Genomic DNA, 23,860 nt, shown 5'->3' with positions numbered 1-23,860 from the left:
AAAAATGTATTTATATCAAGTATCAAGTATTCATAAAGAATGTATATTATATATATATATATATATATAAAAGAGTATAAAGAGAATGTACCTCGTAAGTATAAGAGTATATCTGTTAGTACAAAGAGTGTATATATATGTTAGTGTAAAGAATGTGTAACTATATTAAGAATATAAAAATGTAAGACTAAAAAAAATAAATATATCAAGGATATAAAGACTGTGCGTCTATGTATATCAAAAGAATGTATATTTATTAAACATATAAAGGACATATTTCAACTGTAAAAGAGTGTACGTCAAACCTAAAATGTATAAAGAATTGTATAACTAGGTATATTAGTGCATAAAGAATGTAAAAATAATTTGCGAATATTCATTGGTGTAAAGATTTTATATAACGAAATTATTCGAAAAAGTGAAGTTTATTTGACTTGTTTCTACCGTTTAGTTAAAAAGAGAGTTTGTTTAATGAATATCCTATCAAAAGAATAAGGAACAAAATAATTGTAAAAAGTATTGGTAAAAAAATAAGTATAAGGAATTGTGGATAAAAAATGAGTGAAAATGTGTAATGCCTATAAAGAATAAAAGATTTGTAAATGGACGACTTAATATTTGCCTAGCGTCAAAATGTGAATTTAAATTAATTAAAAAATGTATTAGTGTACACGAAACAATATAAAATGTAAGTTGTATTAAGAGCGTATAAAGAATCAAAATTAAAGGATGGACTAGTATTTTTGCCTAATCGTTAAAAGTGTAAATTTATTTAACAAAGTATTTATACCAAGTCAATTTAATCTAGTTATGAAAGTATTGACGACCTAAGTCTTGCCTAAAGCGAATGACAATTTTAAGTTTAACAAACAAGGCGACAAGTAAATAACTATATCAACCCGTCATTCTAAAAATAAAGTTTTCACTATACTATGAGTTTATGTATTGTACCGTTATATAAAAAGAATGCGGAAAGTAACTACAAACAGTGATTCGATGAAATCTTCGGGTTTCTTCCGAGTGTCGTCTCCGGAATGTATCTCCAGATACATGTATAAACACTTAGTAAAAATGTTAGTAAGAGAATAAGTAGCTATCGAATGAATTAAAGAAATAATGAATAAACTTAAAATAAGAAAAATAAAAACCCGTCTTTTGTACATGGGAGGCCTTGGAAATCGACGGAAATTTCTTCATCGGCCATTTGGATGTAGTATTTGTCCAAATTAAATTAACAAAATGATAAAAATGATGAAAGTGTCAACAACAGTCTCGGATAGCGGGATTGTAGCAAGTCGGCCAAGAAAGGTTGAGCAGAGTACCATTGACCGCTGAAGTTAGTATTTTCCGGGTATAGAAAACAAAGATTTATTAGTTAAAATAATTGTTTTTAGTAGGCTAAGTAGCCATTTTGTCACATAAGAGCAAAAGAAATGAAAACAGTAGGGTCCAACCCATCAGCGTCGTCTAAGATGATTTTATAAAGTAAAAATATGTAGACTAAGTATGCAACTCCAGGCAAAAAAAAAAATGACGTAATTTTTTAAAAAAGAAGCCTAAACAAAAAGAAAAGTCCAAGATCAACAGTAAGGAATCAAAACAATACATCAGCTATAGAGAAAGACCAAAACCAATTCACAAAGTACCACATGAATATACATGCACAAACGTAAGGAAATCAGTAAGAGGCATCGCGGAGAAGATAAACATAGCAGGCAACCAGTAGCAACAACAACCAGCAAGATGGAGCGGCTCCGACAACACAGAGGTCACCGGAAAACTCTCACAAACAGTCCAACAATGGTAGTAGCGGAATGGAGCAGTAACGCTAAACGCAAAATAGTTATAAACCTACAAATATATACAGATACGATTAATGCAGAAGCAGCAGGGGACGAGAAACAGCAAAATAGAGGGAGTTCGTCGTCGTCGTGGTGTTTCGTCAGAGATGGGTTTCATGGAGGAAGGCAGTGTCGCTGCTGGCTGCTCCGGTTCACCGGAGTAGTGATGAAGGCAAAAAAAAAAAAATGAGGGCAGAAGGTTGTGTCGTAGTGGAGGCTTTGGTGGTGATAACGGAGGGAGCAAAGGGCTGGTGGTGTTAGTCTAGAGCTCCGGGGAGCTCGTCACCGGAGACGATGGTGGAAGGGGGGTAGGGGCGGTTGTTTCGCGGTGGTTCGTTGATATCTCCGGCGCCGTGGGTTCGCCAGAGCTGGGCAGTGGGGGTGGCATCGGCGCTAATAGAGGGAGAGAGGGAGACGAAGTGGGGAGTGAGAGGCGCGACTGTGGTGTTGTTGGGGTGTTGTTGGGGTTCGCCGGAGCTCGGAGCTCCGGCGTGGTGATGGGCTGCGGCGGTTTGTGGAGGAGTGAGGGGAGAAAAAGTGTTTGGGTTTAAAGGGAAAAAAGATGAAATCTGTAAGTGTGTGTGTGTGTAAGTGAAGATGTGTTTATATAAAAAAAAATAACCCCTTCTCTTTCTTTATAAAACAAAGTGGCGTGATGTATTGTCCAAGAAAATAAAGCCATACCCCCTTTCCCCCAACCCATCACCTCAAAATGTCAACTTTTTTAAAAAGGTGACGAGACCTTGACTTGATCGAATGTTGCTCTGCGTTTAAAAATTAATTGCTCCAATTTTCTCTGCACTGTCGGGCTGTACTAAAATATGGTTAATTAATATATGTATAAATAATAACGTAAGTATAAAAATATAAATATTAATGTGTAAGATATGAAACTGTATTGCTATAAAATTAAGAAACAATTATTAATTGCACAAAAAATGGTAGTATTACGCTGTACATGTGCAAAATAATGATTCTTGAAAAATGACAATAAATTGATAAAATTCCTAAAATAAGGATAATCATCCATAAATTGTCAAAAAATGTAAAAATGTGTAAAAAATGTATTTTGCGCTCTTTAACGAATCAGGGCCCCCCAAAACGTTAATTTTAAGTACGTCGAGCCAAAATTAGGTGTCAACAGCACTGAGCCGTTTCATTTCGAGATCTTCGGATAAAAGTCACCATTTCTTCTCGCTACTGAACAAGAAGAATGACTTCGTCTGGACACCGGAATGTCAAAAGGCTTTGCAGGAATTAAAAAGGTACTTATCGAGCCCGCCTCTGCTACACACACCGAAGGCGGACGAATAGTTGTTTCTATACCTTGCCGTGTCCGAGGTAGCGATAAACGGTGATTTGGTCTGAGATGAAGCAGGTACGCAATTCCTAATATATTATGTGAGTAGGACTTTAGGGGATGCGGAGACTCGTTATCCACACTTTGAAAAGTTGGCCTTGGCATTGGTAAGTGCCTTAAGAAAGATGAAACCTTACTTTTAATGCCATCTGATATGTGTAGTAACTACTTACCCGCTAAAAATGTCATGCATAAACTGGAGTTATCAGGTAGACTGACCAAATGGGCCGTAAAGATTAGCGGATATGATATCAAGTATAAGCCTAGAACAGCCATTAAGTCTCAAATCTTAGCCGATTTTGTGGCAGACTTTACCCCCGCCATGATTCCCGAGGTTGAGAAAGAACTTTTGCTAACCTCGGGAAAGGCTTCGGGTATCTGGTTTCTACATACAGACGGGGCTTCGAACCTAAAAGGTTTTGGGTTGTGCATTGTTCTTAAGACCCCCGCCGGTGATACCATTAGACAGTCGATTAGAACTATAAAATTGACTAACAATGAAGCCGAGTATAAGGCTATGATTGCAGGTTTGAAATTGGCTCGGAGTCTGGGAGCCGAAATAGTCGAAGCAAAGTTCGACTCTCTCTTGGTCGTTAACCAGGTGAATGGCGTCTTCAAGGTCAAGGATGAGCGTATGCAAAGATACTTGGAGAAAACTCTGGTGATATTACACCGGTTTAAAGAATGGACCATGCAACATGTACCCAGGGAGCAGAATAACGAAGGCAATGCATTGGCCAATTTGGGCTCTTAGTCGAAGCGGAGGAAATCAATCCCGGTACCGTAGTGCAATTGATGAATTTGGCGGTAGAAAATGGGCAGGCCGAGATAAACACAATGGGTCTAACTTGGGATTGGCGCAACAAATACATCGACTACTTGCAAGATAGGAAGCTCCCGAGCGACCCAAAAGAATCACGATCACTCCGGACCAAAGTAGCTCAGTTTTGCTTAATAGACGGTCAATTGTATTGACGGTCTTTCTTTGGACCTCTGGCCAAGTGTTTGGGTCCCGGAGAAACAGACTATGTGATGGGAGAGGTCCACGAGGGTACCTGCGATAATCACTCTGGTGCGGAAGCCTTGGTTCGAAAAATTATCAGAGCCGATTATTACTGGAACCGGATGGAGGATGATGCGAAAAATTTTGTTCGGAAATGCGACGGGTGTCAAAGGCATGCCCCGATGATTTATCAACCTGAGGAGTTGCTACACCCGATGATATCACTGTGGCCGTTCATGAAGTGGGGAATGGACATCGTCGGTCCTCTGCTATGGGCACCAGGTAAGGCTCGTTTCATTCTGTTTGTGACTGACTACTTCTCAAAATGGGTTGAAGCGTAGGCTTTCGAAAAGATTAGAGAAAAGGAGGTTATTGACTTCATATGGGACCATATTATCTGTCGTTTCGACATCCCATCTGAAATAACTAGTGATAACGGCCCTCAGTTCGTTGGCAGCAAGGTCAATAATTTCCTCGAAGGGTTAAAGATCCAGAAGATAGTATCGACTCCGTATCACCCGAGTGTAAACGGACAAGTGGAATCCACGAACAAAACAATAATTCAAAATCTAAGGAAAAGACTTGAAACATCGAAACATAAATGGAGGGAAGTGCTACCGGAGGTATTATGGTCTTACAGAACTACGTCAAAATCGAGCACGGGAGAAACACCTTTCTGTTTGGTCTACGGGGCCGCAGCTCTGATTCCCGTAGAAGTTGGCGAACCGAGCCTCGGGTTCAAATATGTCACCAGCGGGTCAAATGAGGAGGCTATGGCCGTAAAACTCGATCTGGCGGATGAACTGCGCGAAAATGCGCTGGTCCGTTTAGCGGCTCAAAAACAACAAATGGAGAGGTACTACAACCAGAGGGCCAATCTTCGACATTTTCGAGTTGGGGACTTGGTACTTCAGAAAGTTACTTTGAACACCAAGAATCCCAATGATGAAAAGTTGGGTCTGAATTGGGAAGGGCCGTACAAGATAACCGGAGTAATGGGCGCAGGATCGTACCAACTGGAATCCATGGACGGACAACAGTTGTGCAATAATTGGAATGTGGCTCATTTGAAGAAATACTATTGCTAAGGTATGGATGCCTACCCTTGTGATCATCTTTTATTAACCTATCCTTTTTTGCAGAAGTAGTACCGAATGAAGTTAGGTCTGAAAACACGTGTTGCACTCTTTTTCTTAGTACGGTTTTGCCCCGAAGTGGATTTTTTGACAAGTTTTTTAACGAGTCAACAAGTACAGCGTGTTACTTTAGGAAAACAAGGCAAATTACCCGGAAACGGAGGGTCTTCCATCGAGTGGGGACTTAATAGTGCTTACCCGATCATGCAGCTCGGATAAACATTAGGGGACTATCATACCCACATCGAGGCCTATCCCGGAAAGGTAGAATGAGTTCAACTCACCAAAGCAGATGAAGAAACACTATTAAGTGCTACCCCGGAAAGGCTCTTGAAATTTTATGTCTCTTATTTTTGTGTAAACCCGGACCTTCTGTGTTAGGTTTCGATGTAAGGACCAAACAATAAAAAACGAATCGTGTCCACTTAGTATTTGCTACGGTAAAAACAAAAGGAAACAGATGAAATTCCCATTTTATGTACATACAGACACTGACTATATAAGAAAGAGTTATGAAAACATACATCTCGGAAACGTCTTTGTATTAAATACCCTATGCCGGGAATTATTATCAAAATTTGGCAAAGGCAGCAAGGTCGAGATGAACCGAGCCCAAAATCTTTTAACACCCTCGAGTGGGGACTGCCGTCTCAAAACTTGACAAAGGCAAGGATTCAGGTATCCGAACCTAATCTATTATACGTTAACAGTCGAAAAAGTTAAAACGATTTAAAAACCTCGACCCGAAATGCCCAATATGATTCGGAGACGTCTGAATTCACGAAGCATAAATAAGCCCCGTGGGCAAATCATTCGATAAAATCCTCGGTCAAAAACCTACCGAACGAAATAAAAACCAATACTCAATGAGTTAAGACAGCCGCAATTCGGACAAAAGAAGTGGCTCCGAACCTTTGATTATTATATTACGGGACAAACGATTAAGGCAAATGTCATAACGTACATTTAGATAAAAGAAGGAAGAAAACAATAGCCAAAAGGGAAATACACATTTCATATATAAACTAAGTCTTTACATTTGGAATTTTCATACAAGTCAAAAACAAAAACAAAATAGAGGCTCGTACAGGCCTTGATCTACCCGGTATGGTTGGAACCGGAGTTCTCGGAAACCGTTTGCTCGGAATCTGCAGAATCAGCATCGAGAGCTTTCTTGGCCCTCTCCTCAATTTCTTTGACTTTTAGTATCCGAGCCTGGAGGTCCCCTGACCCCTTTTCAACCTGTTCGAGGGTAACCCTCCGGGATTTCCACCACTCATACTCGATCAGAATCGTAGAAAGAGCCTCGGCAGTCTCCATGTCTTTAAGAGACTCTTCTAAGTCGACCTCGGCTTTTTTCAATTTAGCCTCTGGTTCGGATCTCTCTTCAAGAAGAGCTATTTGAATTTGATTAGCCGACTCAAACTCAGCCTGAAGCATATCATTGGCCTCTGTAGCATCCTCGAGCTTGCTCCTGAGCTCGTCACTAATCAGAGCTCGAGTCTTGGCTTTCTGTTCGGCCACCCTCAATTTCTCCTTGTCATTAGCACTCTCGGATTCAAGCTAGTAGTGCCTTTCTGCCATCCTCACGGCATCAGCCTTGACCGAGTCAAGTTCACTCCGAAGTTGGAAAATAGTGGCCTCGAGTTCACCAAGCCTCGTAATAAAATGGGCATTGTCTTTGTTAAGAACAACATTATCCGCCTCAAGGACCGGTTCTTTTCAACCATATCGACCAACTCGGCCTTCAAGCGAAGGTTTTCGGCCTTTGCCGCTACGAGCTCAGATTGAAGGTTGGGAAGAGCAGCAGCCCGGCTCAGCTGGTCTTCTTTCTCCTGCAGGAGGAGTTGGAATTTCTCCGTTTCTCGGCCCTAGGCATCCAGCTAGCCCTTTGAGTTGTCAACCTTGTGTTGGGCACGGACAAAGCCCTCATTAACGAGCATAACACTCTGCAGAAGAAGAAGCAAATCAAGTTAAGAAATTGAATAAACGAGAGTGAAAATCGCATATCAATATTATGAAAAGATGAGCGTAAAATTTACCCGGTTGCTTGCATGCATGCCTTCGTTTATAAGGCACTGCCAAGGAACCCCGACCATTTTTCTCTGATCCGAATCCGAAATAAGAGGCCTTAGATAACTTGCTACTCCTACAGGGCGGGATAAAAAGCTACAATCCTCGGGGACGGTGGTCACGGCCGACCTCGTTCATCTCGGTTCTACGCTAGGGGCCGGGAAAATACCTACAAGGGAATCCATCGCACCCGTTTCAGTGGATCGACTAGCCCCCCTCGTGGCTCGAGGAATAGGAAGGTGTCCGAACCTAGCTGCTTCCCCGATTGCAGGAGGGATATCGGAGAACATGTCGTCCAGGTTATCGGACCTCGATGCAGGAGTAGGACAAGCCGAAACGGCTCCAGCAGCCTCGGTAGATGCGGGTGCCTTGGATGTAGTAGCTTGGTCGCCACCGGGCAGTGGGCACCATTGTAGCCTCGTTATCCGGGCCGACTTTGCCCTTTGTTCGGCCTCGATGTCCGAAGATGGTGCAGATTTTCTAGGCCTCTTCACCAAGGGTGCCTCTTCGGGCGAAGCATCACCTGAAATGTCGATAAATTCAATGGACCTTAGAGGAATCGGAAAAAGAACATCTTCTTCCCCACCTATGTGCGGGGTCGGGATGGAAGTTCCTTCCTCAACTGTAGGCGAGGGCGGAATGGTAGTTTCTTCCTCCAGAACAGAGGCGACGAAGGGGCCCGCACCAACCCTTCGAATAATAATATCGGACTCCGATTCATCCCTCAGGGTCCGAACATCGCTCCTCAGCCTCTTCTTTGGTTTCTGCCCTTTGGTCGAGGGTTTTCTCTGTCTCTTTCCGGATGCAGCAATGAACCGGGATGCCCCTTCCGTATCAAATTTAGGAGCCGGTGCGGCAGGCTCGACCGTTGGTTCGGGTCTTGGCTCCACCGAGCCCTTGGGCAAGCCTGAGTACCAAAAGAGTTATAGAAAGAAAAAGAAAAACGGGAGGATGTAATAAGTACCGAATCAAGGGGAAGATTACCATGATTTTGGGCAACCCACCGACCACGGGACGGTTCCCCCCATGTCCGTTCACCATGAGGGTGTTAGCTAATGATTGCCTCGACCCACTCGGGGAGATTCCTGACAGTTGAAGGTATCCATGCCTCGGCTAAAATAAAAATACACATATGCGTGTAAGGGAGAAAATTTGGACAAAGTATAGAGGAAAGACAATTATAGAGGGGAGACAACTGAGAAACTTACGACTATTGTTCCGCTTTTCTGGAAAGGGCATCTGATCAGCCAGAATAATGTATGCGGTCCTTACCTGAACATAACGTTCCAACTATCCTCGATCTCTATCCTCGTCGAGTTTGGAAAGAATTGGGTTTCGGCTTTGTTTGGCGACCTTTATCACGCCCCCTTGGAAGATTCTCGGAGAATACAACCGGATAAAGTGCGCCAACGTGAATTCCCTTTTGCCGTTATTGTCCAGTAGGCGGAGACAGGCCACGATCCTCCAGATAAGCGGCCTAATTTGGGCCAAGGTCACATTGTATGTCCAACACATCTCGAGAATAACCGGATCAATTGGAGGATTGAATTTGAGCGTGAACGGATACGTGTAAACGTACAGGAAACCTTTTCTGTAGTCGGTAATAAACTCGTCGGGCCCGGGGGCGAACACTTGCACCGGATGCTTATCCCATCCACAATCGGCCTGTACTCGAGGGAGGAGATCCTCCGTAATAGACGAAGGGCATCGCCTTACGTCGAATCCCCTATCCGCGATTAAAGATGGCTTCTCAACGTCAAATTCATGGTTGTAATTGGGTCTGGACGGTATTATGTCCAGGGCAGTCGGTTCCACAAATGTCTTACCTTTGGGTTTTGAAACAGGCTTGGCTCGTGGAGAAGAGACCGAGGGAACGTCCTGGGAAGCAGAATCGGTGTTGGCAGACATTTTAAAGGTGAAAGAATGGGTATGAAAATTTTTGGATTTGAAGAGACAGATGAGAGTTTCAAGACAAGAACAAAACAATGAAAGAGAAATATTAGAAGGATTGGAGACTTAATTTGATCCTTTGATGCAAGAAACTTTGAAGATTCAGAGAAAAAGAAGAAGTTAGCAAAGAAGTTAACAAAGAGGTAAAGAAGTAAAAGGTAGAGAATGAGAAGTAAAAGTGAAAAAATGAGCAACTTTGGGCCTCATATAGGCGTTCTACTGTAGCGGTTACAGACAACGACCAATCGAGAGGCAACACGTGTCCCAGAATTAATGGGACATGATTTGAAGCGACGTGGGTTAAGGTGGTTCCCGAGGTCGACCACTAGGGACGAGACACGTGGCTGAAGTCAGAAGGACGTGACATAACTGTTCCCGCCAAATTTGAAGATAAGAACGAGCTTATGGAACCACCGGTTTTAGGACTTATCCACTTCCCGTTACTATGGTAAAACTACGATCCGAAAAGTGTGGGGACTATCTGTATACGGTAAAAACCGGGTCAATGTGTGACAGGTGAATCCGGAGCCGAAGATAAGTCCAAATGAGCTCGAGCATGTTCGGTCTTTTCTTCACACCAGGGTATCGTATCGGATCTAATTGACCCGAGACAAGAAAAGCGTGTCCGTTGGTTCGGGTACGCCGAGACAAGAAAAGCGTGTCCGTTGGTCCGGTTAACCGGTTGCGATGTTGCCACGCGTCAGGAAACCGTTCTGTCATTTGCACTGACGACCGTACGGGTGTCAGACCGTACGGTCCTACCTTATCTTTTTTAGGATGTCTTTATTCATAAGGGCTTTTTTGTTGTATTCATGGCCCATAAGGCATACCTATATATAAAGTACATTCTTCCCCTTTTTGAGGTTAGCTTTTTTCAGATTTCAACATTGTAATAATCAAATATATTGAAGCTCTCTCTCTCTCAGATATTGGTCCGGATTTTGTGGTGTTCTTCCTTAACTTTACTTATTCATTCAATATAATATATTACCTAATATCTATATTTGACATAAACCACCAATTACAATACACGTTCTTATAGCAGTAACACACACACACACACACACACACACACATATATATATATATATATATATATATATATATATATTGCAACAAACAAATCCATAGACATTTCATACCAACCAAATAGATTAAAATGCATCCACATATCCTATATCTCATTTACAAATTTAATTGTTACCGAATCCGGGTAAAACAATTAGGGAATCTGTTTTTTCAAATCAGAGTAGGCTGATCTTTTTATTTCTCTTTTCTGTGTTATTCAACTGACCTTTTAATCATACAACACCAAATTTTACTTCCTAGAAAGCACATTGCATCCTCAGTCTGTTGTTTAATACAATAACTCTGGTGAATTAATTAAAAATTGTATCTTTTAATCCTTTATTCTGCTTCAATGGACGCATTCTTAAGTCCTTGGCAATTGCATATTTTTAGTAGTTCTTTTATCCTTGATCAGCATGTCGGACGAGTCTGGGATCTTTCTGTCAAATACTATACCAAAATTTTGTTTGTGGCTGTTGTGCCTTACTGGAAAATATCGAAGTTGTTAGCACTGTTGTGCCTAATGGTTCTCTGTTTGATATATGCAGCTGCTAGAAGCACTTGATTGGAAACTTATGCGTGGATCCGATCCTGCAACAGTTCAGGTCGACTTCTGAATCTGCAAGTTTAAGTACTTGAATTAATTTCATGTTTGTTTTCTTTTCATTTTATGCTAAGTTCCAAGAAGAAAAAACCAAACATGCAAGCAGTGGCGGATGTAGCCAAAGTATTACGGATTCAACCTAACCCATTATTTTTTACGAATTTTTGACCTATTTAACCCATTATTTAAAGCATTTAACAATGATAGTGCATTCTTTAATAGTGCATTCTTTAAAACTTTTACCAAAATAGATTAAACGTGTTTCTCAGTAACGTTTTATGAATTATTTTATTTAAAAATCAAAAGGCAAAAACTAACTATAAACGGCGTTAGAAAGAGGTTTTCCGTAATCATGAGTCGCGACATAAGATAAAAACGTTATCTGCAGTAACGTTTTAATTTACTCAATTAATATGACCTCGTTTCACGCGACAACATTTTCTTGGCTCACATTTTCTTTCAAACTTTGCGGCCACAAGCATGTGGGAACAACCATTTTTTTAGGGCTATGTGGCCGGAAAATTGTCATTTCCGTCGATCCTTCAAATTTCAAATCCCACTAGTGATACATGAAAAAGTGTATTTGGGTGAGATCTTGTTGTCAATGGTGTGAAAACCTTGATATTGTTTCAATTTCTCAAATTCCAGCCATGAAATAGTTACAGCAAACGAATCTAAGAAAAAATTGATGGGGTTTAAGAATTTTTTTTAAAAAGTGATCCCCTTTCTCATGTATTAGTATTAATTAATTAGTACAAGGTTTACACCTTTTTTTTTTGTATCAAATTGTTGTTGCGACTTTTCCAAATGCCGAAACCCCATTGAAGTTTCATGAGCTTTTTTGCTATCCTGTTTTATTTGATTCGAAATTTTGTGACTACAATTCTGATTTGCTGTGTAATATTATTTATTTCTGTTTTTTCTAAAATGCTATTATATTTTTGCTTGAATGCTGTTGAAATTTGAGGTTGTGTTAACATTTTAAAAATGGGTTCTGCTATAAAAAAGGTATTGACAATGAGAATTTGAGATTCAAATAATGATTATGTAAAATATGTGTAGAATAGCGAAGAAAAATATTATAGAAAGAGGAGATGAATGAAGATTTATGTGAGAGATGGAACACTTGATGGTCTTGTTACAGTTGATTGCTTTCAAAGATTGATCAAACCGCAAGGAACTGAGGAAGAGCTATCGAAACCATTGAGACAAAAATCATCAGGCAGGGCTGTAAACTTTAAGCAAAGAATCGTGACTGACTGTAATACTTTGAAAGGTATACTGGTCAAATCAATTCATGTAAGGAGCAGAAAAGCGTTACTGAGAGTAACGTTTTAATGTTAAATCGTTACTCAGAGTAACGTCTTATCCTTCCGTTAAATCTATATGCCGTTAGTTTTGCCCGTTAATTTTTTGAAATAAAATAACTTATAAAATGTTACTGAGACATACATTTATTCTATTTTGGTAAAAAATCAGAAAATTGTATTATTTTTGTTAAATGTTTTAAATAGTGAATTATTTCAGTCAAAATTCATTTTTTACACTGAACACAAATGTATATGTGAACAACAATAAAATTTCAATAAAATGTTAGATTCTAAACCTCAATTTTAATAGTGTAGTGAGTTCGATGCCAACAACATACATATAACTGTAGACAAAACACAATATCTGTGTTTATTGCAAATGAAAAATCTTGATCAGTGTGTCACTGAGATTTCTTCAAAAAGTGGAAAACCGAACACCAATTGGGCTCCTAACAATATGGGTTTCAGAAATCCATTTGAGAGATCCCTGATTATATGGGTTGATTCTAGAAGGTCACTAAACTACCGTAATTGTAACACAAAAGTCACTTAACTTAGTTTTGTAACTGGAAAGTCACTCAACTTTCATCTTTGTAACACAAAAGTCACTTAACTTTGTTTTGTAACTGAAAAGTCATTCAACTTTTATCTTTGTAACACAAAAGTCATACAACTCATTTTAGTCAACTTTTGCTGACGTGGTATTTTTTTAAAAGTTAAATATATAAACCCACCCACTTTTACCATTTAGTGATCCGCCCTACTAAACCGACCCGCTATCCAAATTCTTATAACAAAACACTACGGACTGAAATTTACTAGTAATTTTTTACTGGTAACGTGGCTGGATTCTCCTTCCTCCTCTGGCCTTAAAATTTTGCCTCAAGTTAATCTGGTTACTATGACACTACTGCTAAGCTATTTGCAAGTAGTAACAGTTCTTCAAGAAAATTTATACATTCTATTCACAAAATATTACGCAAATCAACTGAGTCTAGTTGTACCTTTGTTCTGCTTTCCATCTATGATGTATTCAGAATACAATTCCCTTGAGTAAGCAGTTTGAATTTTACAAAGAATACCATAAGAAGTTGGTAGTGATTGCAGGGAAGTAAATGCTACATCGATAATTAACGTTTCAATTCACTTAGTTAACACAAGAGCCAAGAAGTAGTGATTTTGTTCAAAATTACTATATTAATCCTCTGCTCTACAAAATTTACACTACTGATCAGTTCTCAGACATCGTTATCAAGTCCTACACTAAATTCATTGGATAACGGATCAGGTTAGTGGGGAGGGTCACTAAAAGGTAAAAATGGGTGAGTTTATATTAAATAAGGATTTAACTTTTAAAAAAATGCCACGTCAGTAAAAGTTGACTAAAATGAGCTGAATGACTTTTGTGTTATAAAGATGAAAGTTGAGTGACTTTCCAATTACAAAACGAAGTTAAGTGACTTTTGTGTTACAAAGATGAAAGTTGAGTGACTTTCCAGTTATAAAACAAAGTTAAGTGACTTTTGTGTTACAATTGCGATAGTTTAGTGACCTTCTGAGAAATCTAACTCCGGATTATACACGGTACTTAGTTTGGTAGCCACAGGTGTAAATGTCACTTAATAGCTCAATTTTTGTTTCACCTCTGAAAACACAAGTGTAGTTGGTTCAACTTTCACATCAAGGCCCGGCGGTGAATCAATTTCAACTCTGTATGTTGAGTTGGCTTGTCCTATGTTCGTCACAGTTCTTGAATATACTTGAGCTGTTGAGCTGATTCTGACTTGAATCGAGAACAAAGGATAATTTAGGTGACCTTCTAAGATGCTGGTAATCTCTGAACAATTAGCTTTGCGCTGCAAAAAGAGCCCAACTTGTCTCTCCGTGTAATTTAGACCACATAGTAAGGTAAGTAATCGGATGGTTCTATGTCATCTATTAGACCGGGATCATTTGCTTTTGATGGATTAACATGGCCTGCACCAGTGGCAAAGACATCGGCTGGAAGGTATGTCTCATCCTCGATTAAGTTGTATCCGAGGTTTAAGACATCAGCTGTTGTCATAATTGCTGACTTAATTGCAGCTGGAGACCAATCAGGGTGAATACTTTTTACTAGCGCTGCAGCGCCACTGAGATGAGGACAAGACATTGAGGTACCTGAGATCATGTTATACGTAGAGTTGGTGTTTGTATTGTTCTCCAAGGATATATGCCAAGCTGCTAGAATGTTAACACCAGGACCAATAATGTTTGGTTTTAGAATTCCAGGACTTGCATAATTTGTGACCCCTAGAAGAAAATCCAGCAACCACCGGAGCACGATCATCTCCGATTATAGTTTCCTTGAATACTATTGTTGCAGTAGGGTTTAATATTATGTTTATATACTCTTTGATTTCTAGACCATCTTCATAGCTAACGTGTGTCAGCGGAAGGACATGCGCATCGGCCAATGTTGTGTTAGCCAGGGATTCTGAATTCATAAGAATCACGGCAGCACCACCAGCTGCCTTCACTGCTTTTCCTTTATCAACTTGTGCCGTTAAACCAAACTAACACAACACTATCTTTCCCGTGACATTCGTTTTGTTCAACGAAGCAGGAGTACAATATTTAGCATCAGAGTCACTAGCATTGCTTCCAGGATAGGCAGGAGGCAACAGTGTTGATGGAAAGTCACTAGGTTGAAAGGCTGATTGTCCATCGAATTCTTGAGTGTTTCCTTAGCACGCAGTGGCCTTTATTTTCCTGTCGATAGTGATTGCACCAACTGTGAGAATCCAGGGCGCGTCATTAGCCGTTGAAAATTTGTATGGTCCTGAATTTCCAACAGCACAGTTGACAAAGATTCCCTTTTCCGTAGCACTAAATGCACAAGTGCAATGTTGTCTTGATAGAAATTATTAGTTATTCTACCAAGGGAAAGGGAAAGAACATCCACACCATCTTCAATAACCATATCCATTGCAGCCAAAACGTCACTCCCAAGACAAGTGCGAGCAGAGCACACTTTGTAAATGGCAATATGAGCAGAGGTGCAACGCCCGCAGCAGTGCCATTAGCATTGCCAAAAACGTTAGCACCTGGCATGAACAGTCCAGCAGAGGTGCTAGCAGTATGTGTACCGTGTCCATTTTCATCTGATGGTGACCCGTTCCCCGAGGATTGGAAGTACCTCGTTCCAATGAGCTTGTTGTTACACTTTGTCGCATTAAATTCACACTTACCCTTCCCTTTAGCAGGCGGATGAGGCATCCCATCATCGCTAAACGAAGGGTGGTCCGGGAAAATTCCCGTGTCAATGACTCCAATGATGACACCTTTCCCATAGTTCGAATAGTTCCAGAACCCCATGTTCTGGTGCAGCCCCAAGAAATTGACACTATGTGTGGTGTATAAATCAAGTAGCCCTCGGGGCGTGCAGAGACAAATCCTTCCATTTTCTCCATTTCCTTTAGATCATCCGGCGACAACATAGCTGCAAAACCTGTTTGAACGCTGTGATATGAATAGATCAATCGTGGCGCCTCATGTGCACTATCCGAGGTTCTTGCAGGCAAGAAAGAAAGATACCAGCTATCTAAATCTTGATATCTGGTAGCCCGGTCCCCATCAGGTAACTCACAATGAACAATAAAGATTTGTGAATTGCTCTCTTCCTCTTCTTTAGGCCTTTGATAAACAGGATGTTCTGCTGCATGAGTGGTATAGGGGAAGAGCACAAAAACAATGCCAATTATAGTGAGAATTGACCTGAATTGAGCCATGACAACTTTAGTACTAGTGAAAAAAACTGTTCTTTGTGCTAATGAATTTGGATTATATGTACATATATCTACAAGGGAGGGATTTAGTTAGAAAAATGATGTATTTGCCTTTGGAATAATGATTCAGGGTATATATAGTTACTGGAAGTATATTTTGTTATGTGCTAGTCAGAAGCTATAATAGATATTTGATATAGTCATGCCTGGAGATTCTTGGATTAAATAGAAAAAAGAAAGTGAATTGGTCATTTACATGCTAAAACGATTTTATTCTGTTTAACTTTTCTTTGATAATGAACTTGACATAGCAACAGCATATAGATGAAGTCATCAATATACTTTTTAGGCAATGTTTGAGTCAACTTGGGCGCACCTTAATAATAATACACCAAACGATATATTCAACTCGAAAGTAATCATGCTCATAGTTGGAGTGGACGGACCCACACACCTTAGCATCGTAACTGAATTTTGAACCTGGAATCTGAAGATTGTTACTCCCATGGCTCTATCACTAGGCCATCCCCATGGAAACCGAAATAAATTGAGAAATATACTTAAACTTGAGAGCTGAAAATAAGTACTATGTTGCACCCAAGGGTACGACCTAGTAGTCAATAAAGTGGATTAAAAATTATGAGGTTTCAGGTACAAATTTAGCGGAGGCAAAAATACTAGTAGGTGATTTCTTTCCATCTGTCCAAGCTTTGTTGGACATAGTTGCTCGGCATTTATACTGGTGGGAGATAGCAGGTACTCCGTGCAATTAGTCGAGGTCCGATAAGTTGGCCCAGACACCACCGTTATTAAAAAAAAAAACAAGTATTTTGTTACTTAACATAAATGTCATTAGCTTTTGCTACAAATCTCTACAATTACACATACATTCCGCTATTTTATCCCTCTTAACCAATGGTGAGATAGTGAAAGAGAATTACAATAATGTTGTAGGCGTGCACCTTCCTCCAAATAAAAGATGGATAAAGATTTCAAAGATCCCAATAGATATGATGTTAGTTCCATATTTATATGCTAACTTCTAAGTTTTGTATGTTTTGAGCTTTCTCAATATTGACAAAAATCAAGCATTTCCACTTAATTTGACTTTTTGTTTTGTACGAGACAACATGTGTGGTGCCTCCTTGACTCCAGATTGTTAAATCCTTGGCAAACAAGGAACAAGACAACATCTTCTTGAATTAGTTTCATGTTTGGTTTCTTTTCGTTTTAAACTAAGTGCATTTCCAAGAAAAAACCAAACATGTTAGCAGAAGAGGATGTAGCTTTAGTTCTACAGGTTCAACTGAATTCATTATGTCATATACGAAATACAGGAATATATATGAAAAACAATTTTTTTTCACAAATATAGATTATGAACCATAATTTTAAGGGTGTAGCTTGTTCAGTGCTAAGAGCTCGAAAGATCGAATTGATCAAGTTAAAATTCTGAGCCGTGTCTGCGTGACAGTATCATCTATCTAGTGTTATTTTATATTCTCGAAAAGTCATAACCTCATCTTCAACAGGACAACATGTTTTTTGAATTAATTTATTAAAAGTAAACTATAAATGTACTAAGTATGAGAAAGAGACCTTACATCTGACCTCTTCAGTATTTGATATCAAGATGATGACATAATAATCTGTCTAATGGATCTGTCTAATGGTAGAAAATAAAAAGGTGCTCTGTACTGATTTTTTCTAAATTTTTTCTTTTCTCTCTTTTTTAATTATTCAAAAAATAAAAATAATTTTCATCTAATGTTGATCCATGATAAAATTATTTCTCGTATATCAATTTAAAGTATTTGAATGAAATGCTTCACATTATTGACTAAACTATTTTGTTTGAACTCAGCATATATTGCTTATTTCTTTTTGCTGAAGAAAGGAAATTGCATAAATTAAAGCAGAAGTTAAAAGTTACTAAAGTCGGGACTGATCTGTAAGATGAAGGCTCTACGTAGTCATTTGAATATAAAAGATGAAATAACGATGGGTGGTTTGTTCCAAAATATATCCTCCTCTCTAGCTATTAAATTTACGTCCAGAGTACTTCCGAATTTGGCTTGGTGGTGTGCAACTGCGTTGGCTTCACGGTATACGTGGGCTGTGGTTGAATGTCCCATTGCTGCTATTAGGACAAACCTAAGTAAGCATTATTTTTTGGTGATGGGTTTAGGATATTAACCAATACCGTGAAAAAGGATTCTTAGAATAGGTCAATTCAACTGTAGTGGTTGTATGGGTCAAAAGACGGGTTTGACTGTTGGACGAATCAGAAAATGACACGTGCAGCTCAACAAGAACGACACCTGGTAGATCACATTCAGTCATTGATTCTTATTTACTCAGACCTGGAGCAACAGGGCAAGTTAGCATAGCTCCAGAATAACATGACTGGGAGTGCATCAATGACCGATCAAGATAAGACTCTTCAGCAAACATTCTTGAAGATTCTTGAATTTAACCCAACAGTTTCTCAACCATGTACATAACGGCTCTAACGTGCAGATAATGATCATTATCATGAGGGGCTTAAAACTCGCAAGGCGTTACTTAGGGTTTAGACTATAAATATACCTCTTCCCTACACTTGTAAGCTATCTGGATTCATTGCGAGCATTGTATTTCGCTTATGATTCTATCACAAGCACTCAAGCTCTTTCTTTCCCGATGACACTGCCTGACAGTTTCGTCGGGGATAACTCAAAAAGTTCTTCTTGATCTCTTTTGCTTATTGCTTTTCAATTTGTTGTTCTTATTTATTATTCCAATTATTTTTATTAGCAACTACTAATGTTTGTTTTTTTCACCACCACCCACTCCCTCCCTTTTTTAACCAGTGACCACCACCACGCCGGCTTATCCTCACCATTTTTTCTGCAATCTCGCTCTTTTAGTAAAATGCAAAAAATGCCTATCTTCTCAAGATAATTTTCGTCCTGAATACGGCGGTGGTTGACGCCTTCTTCGCTTCCCGTCCATTTTCAGATACGGTATTGCATAATACCTTTTTGGAAGAATTTAAGAGCAGATAAAGATGGAGGAAAATTATGGTCACCGCAGGAAAATATATTTTTTCTAGCCAAGTTTGTAGGTTCTTCGATGCTCCTTCATTTATGTAATATATAATTTCTGTATAATATGTGTATAATTCATGTGTATAACTTATACACGCATTATACACTAAGTATACATTGATTATATATTTATTATACATTTACTATACACAAAGTATACAGAAAAATGGGCGTGGAGAATTGCAGTGGCTACCGTGGGTATTGACAAAAATGTATATAATGTGTATATTGTCACGACCCAACCCCGTAGGCCGTGACTAGTGCCCGATCTGGGCACCCGAACCCATCTATCAAATATTATCTCAAATTCTATCAACTCATTCTAGTATATGGCGGAAGCCGACAAGGCTTTATTTCAAATTTAGGTAATTTCCAGAAACATTTCGGCAGAGTTTCCTTTGTTTTACGGACTATCCAATATACCCTGCACGCAGAAAATACCAACAAAAGCCACACAGGGCTAACCAAGCAATATATAAACATATACGGACCGGCCGCCTCGGCGTATAGGATCGCCCAAACAACATATGCGGACCGGCCGCCTCGGCGTATGGGATCGCCCAAACGACATGTACATACATCCATACAGAAAGACCCTAACCCACAAACATGTCCACAGACCTCTAAACAGACCGACAGATTCATATGACGGGACAGAGCCCCGCCGTACCCATGAACGAATATATACAAATGCACTAATAAATATATATACCAAAAGTATAAGCTCCGGAAAGAAAGGAGCACTCCGAATAGCAGAAAGGGTGTCCTAAACAGGTGGATCACCAGGCTGTGCGTCTGTACCTGCGGGCATGAAACGCAGCCCCCGGAGAAGGGGGTCAGTACGAAATATGTACTGAGTATGCAAAGTAGAAGGTACAGAAATAAATCTGAATAATAATCGAATCAGCTATATAGAAAATAATACATATCAAAATGTTTATTTCCAAAGTATAAATTATGCATAGGGCACTGGAAAATGTGGTCGCCCGCCTGTCGATGGCGCCACAACACAGCATAACACCAGAAAGTTTCAAATCTCCGAATCCCCGTCACACATCACAACACAGCATAACGCCAAACACAGCATAACGCCAAACATAAGTGGAACCCGACCCTCGAGCGAGGAGCACGGTGAACCATAAACACAGCATAACACCGGAATGTATCAAAAAGCGCATGACAACAGAACCGGCGAACGATATCATAGTAGGCACGAGCGGAGTAGTGAGGAATCATATGCATAAAATCATTATTATAAATCCGAAGGATAAGTAAAATAGTCATATTCGAAATCGGAATGATAATTATCACTTTTTGATTCAAAGTTGTCAAATTTACATAAAGGGCGTCGCGGGACCCACGTACGAGTATAGACCCGAACTGAGCCCGCCTATGAAAAACATACCCATTATACATCAAGAAAACTCCTATAAAAATTATTGGAACGATCCGAGCCTCTATGCGAAAAATATGGCATTCAAGGATTACAAAATTCCTTAAAGTGAACATTTTCTATGCGAATGTCGGAAAGCGATTACTTCAAATACATCATGGTTCATATTTCATAAAAACATACATAAGAGTGCCAAAGAATATATATATGGATCATAACATGCTCGGATCTCGAATTTGGAATTCCCTTAAAGCTCTAATCTAGCCTATGTGAAACTAAGGCATGCCAAAAGAAGGAAGGTTGCTTTACATACCTCGTACGCACTTCCAAAATAGTCAATCTAAAGTAAATTTCCAATCCACGCCTCGGGCTCCCCAAGGTCTACAAATACGCCAACGAATACCAAACATTAGTTAAGGGCACTTGAGCCATTCTTTCCAACTAATCATTAAATTTACAGAAAATTCGGCAGCACTTCCCCTATAAATAGGCCATCCCGAGAATTTATCTCGCTCAAAATCAACAACAACAACCACAATAACCAACCTAGCAACATCAATAATCAATTCGAAAGGCAAAACAACAGTAATAGCTCTCTTTTACATCTTTCAACAACTTTCCAAATATTCGTTTCAACGGCTTACTTTCAAGCCACAATATCGTTCGTACATTCGATTATTAACCCAAATCCATACTAACAACATTCAAGAACATTCTAAACAATTCACATAATTTTTCCAACAAGCCAAGAATTTTTCTCTATGTTGCCCGAAAACAGTCCCCTTAGCCGAGCAACCCCTTTTTTTTTTTTTTCACTTTCCTCATTTTCAAGTCATGTTTTGTATCACAATCCACAATAGAACGATATGATTTTCATAAAATATACAACTTACATCAAACACACAACTAACCTCAAAACAGCCCACAAATTCTCAACATCAATCTTGAGTTATTAATTGCTCATTTCCAACTAAAATTCATAACAACGACAACTAAAACGTTAAGCGATACTAATGCGATCTTCGACATATTATACGACCCACATTCGTCCACACTACACATACATATATATTAATGGTTCTCATATATAAGGATTGCATTCAATGCACAAAGTTCTCCAAATCAGTCCGCACATTTACCATATCAATTTCGGGGTATTTAACTCTCATTTCCAACACAAAAGTCATCACAACAACCATTTCGACGCTAAGCGATATTAATTCATTCTTTGCTACAAATTGGAGGCCATATACACGGCTACATACCCACCTATATACATACATCGATAGTTCTCATTCATTTCTTCACCCTACAACAATCAACATACTAAATAGAGTTAATTCTTCACTTAGTCACAACACCCATTTACACAACTTCACACACCATACACGACCCAACTTCCAACATACTACATTTCATGATTTTTCATCCATATTGACATACTATAATATGCATACAACATTTATAACTCAAAAACAAGATTAGATCTCACCTTTCTTCTTCAATCCACCAATAGGCTAGGGTTTGCAAATCTCTTAAATGAAAGACTTGATCACTCCAACAATGCTTCCAAGTTACTTAGGGACCTCTAATTAGTTGATTTGTACCCAAGAAATATTTTTAGAGGGGCTTGATTTGGATTTGGTTTTCCATGGTCTTGGCCGTGAGCCATGGTTTTGGTTCCTCAACTTCTTGCTTTATTTTCTAAGTGTGGGAATGTGAAATGAGAGAAAGATGACTAAGTGGTCATCTTTTAAGTCCCCTTAAAATATCTCTTATTGTCTTTGGGCCCACACATGTGTTGGACCAATTAAAATTGGCCACAACAATGTGTGGGGACCACTTCAATCCACACATCTTCCTTTTTTTTTTTTTTTTTTTTTTGCAAGAGTTTTAATTTCCAAATTTATGAATTATGGTCCCAATTTTTCCTAAGTGTTCAAGCTAACAATTTCATACACAACTTATGTCTCAAAATAAAATCAAAGGTCAAAAGTCCCGACTTCAAATCCCGGAATAGTCTTGGCCTTAATTTATCATAGTTAATCCGGGTTGTCCCAATGTATAAAAATACGGGACGTAACATATATATATTGTATGAAAGTTGTATTTACACTGTATATAACACATATAAGCTATTTATAAACATTTAGCGCTCATACAATTTGTATACGCTATATATATGAAGTGTATATATAGAGTGTATAATGCATACATGCAGTGTATATACAACTTATAACATGTATATAAAGTGAAAAATTGATGTATCTTGTTTATATAAAGTGTATAATCTTTCGCTCATAGACATTCTCACACTTTCTTTCTTTTTCTCTTTTAGATCTTATTTTTTAAGCCTGCTGGGTACGTAGAATCTGGGGGTGGATGAGGCTGGTCTGGAGGAGGTTGAGTTTGACTTTTGTTAATTTAATTTGTCAAGTGTATGGGTTGCGCGGTGCTACATCTTGGAAATTTCGTGTCGTTTGCATTATGAGCAGACGAGTGCAAGCCTAAAGTGCATATGAAGCCCTTATAAGGTTAAGGATGTTATCTAATAATTCCAAGTATGTGCCTTAAGGTTTCAGAGTCATATCTAACAACGAAAGTAAGTTCGTTGAATAAATTGGAAATTTGAATCATGTTTTGGGAAGATTTCGTATTATTTGAGTTATACATTGGTTAGAAATTCCTTGAGGGGGAGCTATAGGGCCCCTTAAATGGTTAATGAAGTTTTACACAAGTGCCAAGAAGGTTCCATAAGGATTGGAGGTCAAACGAATCATAAAGAACGCATTTTCGCGAAACCAAGGAAATTGGGGCTATATACGGCCGCATATTCAGTATGCTGGACCGCATATGGGCAGCAAACTCCCCAAATTTGCCACCCTCACTGCCCAGCCTCCTACCTAAGGAGAGGAGGGGAGATGCAGCCGCATATCCCATATGCGACGCCGTAACTCCATCGCAAGTGAGTGGGGGTTGCGACCTTGCCACCTTTTTAAATCCCCAAAGACCTCATTTTCATTTCACCCTCCCACAATTATTTCCCCACACTTTTAGAGAGTTCTTGAAGGTTCCATAACACTCCAAACATTTCAATATCATCAAGAGAGAAGATCAACATCAAAACCCAAATAGAATCCATGGAAGGTGATTGTTCTTGCTTCTCTTCAAAGTTGTGATAAACTTGGTCTTGAAAAGAGTTGGAAAAGGTGAAGTTATTCTATATAAGGTATGATCTTCCTATCATTTACATGATTGAGTTTATT

General features: G+C 39.1%; 1 long non-coding RNA gene and 1 pseudogene across 1 annotated transcript; both read right to left on the bottom strand.

The window, feature by feature from the left end:
- Nucleotides 1-13,889: 13,889 nt before the first annotated feature.
- LOC132612918 (subtilisin-like protease) lies at nucleotides 13,890-16,203 on the bottom strand (annotated as a pseudogene).
- Nucleotides 16,204-19,938: 3,735 nt separating this feature from the next.
- Nucleotides 19,939-22,770, bottom strand: LOC132614606 (uncharacterized). Its single transcript, XR_009572360.1, has 3 exons — nucleotides 22,087-22,770; nucleotides 20,908-20,975; nucleotides 19,939-20,002 (listed from the first exon to the last, which is right to left on the bottom strand). It is a non-coding gene; the product is annotated as an uncharacterized LOC132614606 (long non-coding RNA).
- Between the last annotated feature and the right edge of the window lie 1,090 nt (nucleotides 22,771-23,860).

Source organism: Lycium barbarum, chromosome 10 (assembly GCF_019175385.1).
Source record: "Lycium barbarum isolate Lr01 chromosome 10, ASM1917538v2, whole genome shotgun sequence".
Classification (NCBI taxonomy): domain Eukaryota; kingdom Viridiplantae; phylum Streptophyta; class Magnoliopsida; order Solanales; family Solanaceae; genus Lycium; species Lycium barbarum.
Note: the sequence above shows the minus strand (reverse complement) of the source record. Positions and strands in the feature narration are given on the sequence as shown.